This window comes from Arachis ipaensis, chromosome B9, assembly GCF_059453495.1.
Source record: "Arachis ipaensis isolate K30076 ecotype BB chromosome B9, ASM5945349v1, whole genome shotgun sequence".
Lineage (NCBI taxonomy): Eukaryota > Viridiplantae > Streptophyta > Magnoliopsida > Fabales > Fabaceae > Arachis > Arachis ipaensis.
This window is the reverse complement of record NC_142444.1, coordinates 131,319,273-131,325,279: the sequence shown is the minus strand read 5'-3', so window position 1 is coordinate 131,325,279 and position 6,007 is coordinate 131,319,273. Positions and strand designations below refer to the sequence as shown.

At 39.3% G+C, this 6,007-nt stretch overlaps 1 non-coding gene across 1 annotated transcript; it reads left to right on the top strand.

Moving 5' to 3' along the window:
* The first annotated feature begins 4,527 nt into the window (after window positions 1-4,527).
* On the top strand, window positions 4,528-4,635 carry LOC148546343 (small nucleolar RNA R71). Its single transcript, XR_015901636.1, has one exon. It is a non-coding gene; the product is annotated as a small nucleolar RNA R71 (small nucleolar RNA).
* Window positions 4,636-6,007: the final 1,372 nt, after the last annotated feature.

Genomic DNA, 6,007 nt, shown 5'->3' with positions numbered 1-6,007 from the left:
TTAACCGCTCAGTCTCAAGTTTTCACTTGACACCTACACGCCATAAGCACATGGTTAGGGACAGCTTGGTTTAGCCGCTTAGACCAGGGTTTTATTCCTTTAGGCCCTCATATCCACTGATGCTCAAAGCCTTGGGATCCTTTTTATTTGCCCTTGCCTTTTGGTTTTAAGGGTTATTGGCTTTTTGCTCTTGCCTCTTGGTTTTAAGAGCTTTTGGCTTTTTCTGCTTGCTTTTTCTTTCTATTTTTTTTTCGCCTATTTTTTTTTTCTGCAAGCTTTGTTCTTTGCTGCTTTTTCTTGCTTCAAGAATCATTTTTATGATTTTTCAGATTATCAAATAACATGTCTCCTTGTCATCATTCTTTCAAGAACCAACATATTTAACATTCTTAAACAACAACTTCAAAAGACATATGCACTGTTCAAGCATTCATTCAGAAAACAGGAAGCATTGTCACCACATCAATATAATTAAGCTAAGTTCAAGGATAAATTCAAAACTCATGTACTTCTTGTTCTTTTGAATTAAAACATTTTTCATTTAAGAGAGGTGATGGATTCATAGGACATTTTTAACTTTAAGACAAAGTTACTAACTACTAATGATCATGTAATGAAGACACAAATATAGATAAGCACATAACATAGAAAACGAAAAACATAAGAAATAAGAACAAGGAATGAATCCACCTTAGTGATGGTGGCGTTTCCTTCTTGAGGAACCAATGATGTCCTTGAGCTATTCTATGTCTCTTCCTTGTCTTTGTTGCTCCTCCCTCATTGCTTTTTGATCTTCTCTTATTTCATGAAGGATGATGGAGTGCTCTTGATGTTCCACCCTTAATTGTCCCATGTTGGAACTTAATTCTCCTAGGGAAGTGTTGATTTGCTCCCAATAGTTTTGTGGAGAAAAATGCATTTGAGGCATTTTCGGGATCTCATGGTGATGAGCTTCCTGCGCCTCTTGAGCTCCATGAATGGGCTCTCTTGCTTGCTCCATCTTTTTCTTAGTGATGGGCTTCTCTTCCTCAATGTGAATGTCTCCTTCTATGAAAGCTCCAATTGAGTAACATAGATGGCAAATAAGATGAGGAAAAGCTAGCCTTGCCCCAGGGGAGGGCTTTTCGGCTATTTTGTAGAGTTCAAGGGAGATAACTTCATGAACTTCTACTTCCTCTCCAATCATGATGCTATGGATCATGATGGCCCGATCCACAGTAACTTCAGATCGGTTGCTAGTGGGAATGATGGAGCGTTGGATGAACTCCAGCCATCCTCTAGCCACAGGCTTGAGGTCCAGTCTTCTCAGTTGAATCGGCTTGCCTTTGGAGTCAATCTTCCATTGAGCTCCTTCCACACATATGTCCATGAGGACTTGGTCCAACCTTTGATTAAAGTTGACCCTTCTAGTGTAGGGGCATTCATCTCCTTGCATCATAGGCAAGCTAAACGCCAACCTCACATTCTCCGGACTAAAATCCAAGTATTTCCCCTGAACCATTGTAACATAGTTCTTTGGATCCGGGTTCTTACTTTGATCATGGTTCTTGGTGATCCATGCATTGGCATAGAACTCTTGAACCATTAGGATGCCGACTTGTTGGATGGGATTTGTTAGAACTTCCCAACCTCTTCTTTGAATTTCATGTTGGATCTCCGGATACTCATTTCTCTTGAGTTTGAAAGGGACCTCAGGGATCACCTTCTTCTTGGCCACAACATCATAGAAGTGGTCTTGATGAGCTTTGGAGATGAATCTTTCCATCTCCCATGACTCGGAGGTGGAAGCTTTTGTCTTCCCTTTTCCTTTTCTAGAGGATTCTCCGATCTTAGGGGCCATCAATGGTAATGGAAAAACAAAAAGCTTATACTTTTACCACACCAAACTTAGAATATTGCTCGCCCTCGAGCAAGAAAATAAAGAATTAGATGAAGAAGAAGAAGAAAAGATGGAGAAGAGGGGGGAGGTGTGTTTCGGCCAAGAAGAGAAGAGAGGGTTGTGTTGTGTGAAAATGAGGAAGAATGGAAGGCTTTATATAGGTAAGGGAGGGGGGTTAATGTTCGGCCATATGGGTGGGTTTGGGTGGGAAATTGATTTGAATTTTGAAAGTAGGTGGAGTTTATTGGGTAGGTTTATGGGGAAGAGTGGGTGGATGTGAGTGGTGAAGGGTTAATAGGGAAGAGAGATGGAGGTGATAGGTGAAGGGTTTTGGGGAAGAGTGTTTATTGGGAATGGAGGATGATTGAGAAGGGAGAAGAGAGTGAGTGGAGGTAGGTGGGGATTCTGTGGGGTCCACAGATCCTGAGATGATCCTGTGGGGTCCACAGATCCTGAGGTGTTCAAGGATTTACAACCTTGCACCAAATTAGGCATGTAAAATGCCCTTGCACACAACTCTAGGCGTTCAGCGCCAGGTTGGTGCCCATTTTGGGCGTTCAACGCCCATTTGTTGCCCATTTTTGGCGTTGAACGCCAGAACCATGCTTGTTCTGGGCGTTCAACGCCAGCTCCTCTCCAGGGTGCAATTCTGGCGTTCAGCGCCCAGATGATGCCCATTTTGGGCGTTCAACGCCCAGACACTGCCCATTTTGGGCGTTCAGCGCCAGAACCATGCTCTGTTCTGGCGTTGAACGCCAGGCAGGTGCTTCCTCCAGGGTGTGATTTTTCTTCTGCTGTTTTTGATTCCGTTTTCAATTTTTTATATTTATTTTGTGACTCCACATGATCATGAACCTAATAAAACATGAAAAACAATGAAAATTAGATAAATAAACATTGGATTGCCTCCCAACAAGCGCTTCTTTAATGTCAATAGCTTGACAGTGGGCTCTCATGGAGCCTCACAGATGTTCAGAGCATTGTTGAGACTCTCCAACACCAAACTTAGAGTTTGGATATGGGAGTTCAACACCAAACTTAGAGTTTGGTTGTGGCCTCCCAACACCAAACTTAGAGTTTGACTGTGGGGGCTTTGGTTGACTCTGCTTTGAGAGAAGCTTTTTATGCTTCCTCTCCATGGATGTAGAGAGAGATCCTTGAGTTGTAAACACAAGGTTGTCCTCATTTATTTGAAAGATCAATTCTCCTCTGTCCACATCAATCACAGCTCTTGCTGTGGCTAGGAAAGGTCTTCCTAGGATGATGGATTCATCCTCTTCCTTTCCAGTATCCAGGACTATGAAATCAGTAGGGATGTAAAGGCCTTCAACCCTTACTAACACGTCCTCTACTTGTCTATAAGCCTGTTTTCTTGAATTGTCTGCCATCTCTAATGAGATTTTAGTGGCTTACACCCCAAAGATTCCCAGTTTCTCTATTACAGAGAGGGGCATGAGGTTTATTCCTGAACCAAGGTCACACAGAGCCTTAAAGATCATGGTGCCTATGGTACAAGGTATTAAGAACTTTCCAGGATCCTGTTTCTTCTGAGGCAATGTCAGTTGATCCAGATCACTTAGTTCATTGGTGAACAAGGGAGGTTCATCTTCCCAAGTCTCAATGCCAAATAATTTGGCATTCAGCTTCATGATTGTACCAAGAAACTTGGCAGCTTGCTCTTCAGTAACATCCTCATTCTCTTCAGAAGAGGAATACTCATCAGAGCTCATGAATGGCATAAGGAGGTTCAATGGAATCTCTATGGTCTCTAGATGAGTCTTAGACTCCTTTGGTTCCTCAGAGGGAAACTCCTTATTGATCACTGGACGTCCCAGGAGGTCTTCCTCCTTGGGATTCACGTCCTCTCCTTCCCTTACAGGTTCAGCCATGGTGATTAATTCAATGGCATTGCACTCTCCTTTTGGATTTTCTTCTGTATTGCTTAGGAGAGTACTAGGAGGGATTTCAGTGATCCTTTTACTCAGCTGGCCCACTTGTACTTCCAAATTTCTAATGGAAGACCTTGTTTCATTCATGAAACTTGCAGTGGCCTTGGTCAGATCAGAGACTAAGTTTGCTAAATTAGAGGTATTTTGTTCAGAGTTCTCTGTCAGTTGCTGAGTGGATGATGGAAAAGGTTTACTATTGGTAAACCTGTTTCTTCCACCATTATTGAAGCCTTGTTGAGGCTTTTGATCCTTCCATGAGAAATTTGGATGATTTCTCCATGATGGGTTATAGGTGTTTCCATAAGGTTCACCCATATAATTTACCTCTGCTATTGCAGGGTTTTCAGGATCATAAGCTTCTTCTTCAGAAGATGCCTCTTGAGTACCGTTGGATGCAGCTTGCATTCCATTCAGACTCTGAGAAATCATATTGACTTGCTGAGTCAATATTTTGTTCTGAGCCAATATGGCATTCAGAGTATCAATTTCAAGAACTCCCTTCTTCATAGGCGTCCCATTACTCACGGGATTCCTCTCAGAAGTGTACATGAACTGGCTATTAGCAACCATGTCAATGAGTTCTTGAGCTTCTGCAGGCGTTTTCTTTAGGTGAATGGATTCACCTGCAGAAGTATCCAATGACATCTTTGATAGCTCAGATAAACCATCATAGAATATATCCAGGATGGTCCATTCTGAAAGCATGTCAGAAGGACACTTTTTGGTCAGCTGCTTGTATCTTTCCCAAGCTTCATAGAGGGATTCACCTTCCTTCTGTCTGAAGGTCTGAACATCCACTCTAAGCTTGCTCAGCTTTTGAGGAGGAAAGAACATGGCTAAGAAAGCCATGACCAGCTTATCCCAAGAGTTCAGGCTGTCTTTGGGTTGAGAGTCCAACCACACTCTAGGTATGTCTCTTACAGCAAAAGGAAAAAGCATGAGCCTGTAGACTTCAGAATCTACTCCATTAGTCTTAACAGTATCATAGATCTGCAAGAATTTAGTTAAGAACTGAAAAGGATCTTCAGATGGAAGTCCATAAAACTTGCAGTTCTGCTGCATCAGAGAAACTAGCTGAGGTTTCAGCTCAAAATTGTTTGCTCCAATAGCAGGAATGGAGATGCTTCTTTCATGTAAATTGGAATTAGGTGCAGTGAAGTCACCAAGCATCCTCCTTGCATTATTATTATTTTCGGCTACCATCTCCTCTTCCTGTTCAAAAATTTCTGTAAGGTTGTCTCTGGATTGTTGTAATTTAGCTTCTCTTAGTTTCCTTTTCAGAGTCCTTTCAGGTTCTGGATCTGCTTCAACAAGAATATTCTTGTCTTTGCTCCTGCTCATATGACAAAGAAGAGGGCACAGAAAAAATAATAATAATAATAATAATAATAATAATAATAGGGATCCTTTATACCACAGTATAGAGGTCCCTGTGTGAGTAGAGGAAAAGAAGAAGAAAATCTGAACTCAGAGAGAGAGAGGGAGTTCAGATTTTTGGTGAGGAAGAGATGTTAGTGAATAATAAATAAATAAATAAATGATTTTTGAAAAAGAGTTAGTAATTTTTCGAAAATTTAAAATAAAAAAAATTAAAATAATTAGTTAATTAAAAAGAAATTTTGAAAAAGAGGGAAGATATTTTCGAAAATTAGAGAGAGAGAGTTAGTTAGGTGGTTTTGAAAAAGGTAAGAAACAAACAAAAAGTTAGTTAGTTAGTTGAAACAAATTTTGAAAAGATAAGAAGTTAGGAAGTTAGAAAAGATATTTTGAAATCAAATTTTTGAAAGAGATAAGATAAGAAGATATTTTTGAAAAGATATTATTGAAATTAGTTTTGAAAAAGATTTGATTTTTAAAATCACAATTAATGACTTAATTCACAAGAAATCACAAGATATGATTCTAGAACTTAAAGTTTGAATCTTTCTTAACAAGTAAGTAACAAACTTGAAATTTTTGAATCAAAACATTAATTGATGATGTTATTTTCGAAAATATGAAGTAAAATTAAGAAAAAAGGTTTTTGAAAAATATTTTTGAAATTTTCGAAAATAACTAAAAAATTGAAAAAATATTTGATTTTTGAAAAAGATTTTGAAAAAGATGAGATTTTTAAAATGAAAATTTGATTTGACTCATAAAAACAACTAGATTTTTAAAAAATTTTGAAAAAGTCAAA